The sequence below is a fragment of the Lutra lutra genome, chromosome 18, assembly GCF_902655055.1.
Source record: "Lutra lutra chromosome 18, mLutLut1.2, whole genome shotgun sequence".
In the NCBI taxonomy this organism is placed as follows: domain Eukaryota; kingdom Metazoa; phylum Chordata; class Mammalia; order Carnivora; family Mustelidae; genus Lutra; species Lutra lutra.
The window spans coordinates 75,690-77,194 of record NC_062295.1 but is presented as its reverse complement, the minus strand read 5'-3'; positions in this window follow the sequence as shown (position 1 = coordinate 77,194).

The following is a 1,505-nucleotide window of genomic DNA, read 5'->3' as shown; positions in this document are numbered from 1 at the left end:
GCGGGGGTCCCCGCACGGCCGCCAGCCGGGGGTCAGAACCCCAAGAGCGCTAGTCCTCGAGGGGCCCCGGCTGGGGGCTGGGGGGCCGCAGACGCTTGGGTGGGGTAACCGGGGGCAAGCGTGGGCGAGGCGGCGGCCAAGCCCCGGTCCTCGGGAAACCCCTTCGTGGACTGCGGCTCCGGGAGGCCCTTGGGAGGAGAGGGCCTGGGGAGTGGGCCAGGAAGGCGGGCCGGGAAGCGGATGCCAGGCCCCTCCGGAAGCCCCCGCCCCCGCCCGGGTCTTCCTCACCCGCCCGGCCGGGGGTCCTGTCTGCAGTGCGCCCCGCCCCTTCAGCCGCGCGGAGGTGCCCAGAGGAGCCAGCCCACGTCCTCCGCGGGCTTGCGGGATCGTGGCCAGCCTCCTCGAGAGGCGGGAGCCCCGGACCCGGGAACGCCCGGCTTGCGGCTGTGGGGGAGCGGCCCGCCCTCCACCTCTGATGCTGCCCACCCTGTCTGTAATTTCTCAAGTCGGACAGGAGTCCCCAAGGGCAGTGGCGGGGAGGGCAGTGCCTGGTTCAGAGGAAGGGCGGGCCGTGGGTGGCGGTGGGGGGTCCAAGCACAGGGCTGTTGGCTGGGGACGGGGCTGGGGTGGGAGGGGCGTACTGCTGGCTCCTGTGGCTCAGAGAGCAGACCTGGAGGGTGAAGGCGGGTCCTAACACCCAGCAGAGTACCACGCTCCTGTCCTCATAGCTCCAGGGTTCCCTGTAGGGCCCTTCTGCTGCGGCAGGCACAGTCCCATCCCCCTGGATCACCGACCCCTGTCCTGGGGAGACCCCTGAGCAGCAGGGCCTGCAATTGGCTTTCTGGGACCCTGGCCCTGGGGCGGGTACCATGGGACCTCAGAGCCATTGGATACAGGATGATGTCAGGAAGTGCCCCAAGAAGGGGCTAACCCTAACCCCAGATGAGCACAGAGCCAGTCCAGCTGGGAAGATTCCGGTCTCCCACCGTGCTCCTCTGAACAGCCCAGGCGCTGAAGTCCAGCTTGGGCCCAGGCCCAGCAGCTCTGCTGGCCCCCTCCCCTCGGGGCTCCCACCAGGACTTCCTGGGGAGGGAAGGGCCCAGCCTTCCAGCTGCCTGTTGGAAGCCGCCCAGCTGTTTGTGGCATTGGGTGCCGCTTCCGGGGGTGGGCCCTGTGTCATAAATCCACGCTAGTAAGGCTTAGTTGTGACGCCCACCCTGTCCTTTCCTCCTTACCCCCTGCAGCCATTCTGCCCAAACAATGACGCCTGCTTCCTGCCTTCCTTTGTGCCCCGTCCCCCTTCTCTCCTCCCTTTCCCCTCTTCCTTTCTCCCCGCGGTGGCGGGAAACAGTCCTCCTGCTGAGGGCTGGGGCAGGGTGGGTGCTGCTTGTACTCATTTTTGTTCTGATTTCACAAATGGGTGTTGAGTCCTTGTAGAAATCACGGGGAGTCGACTAGTTCCCGGAGGGGTGTGTTATCCCCACCTTGAGAACGAGGAACGAGTG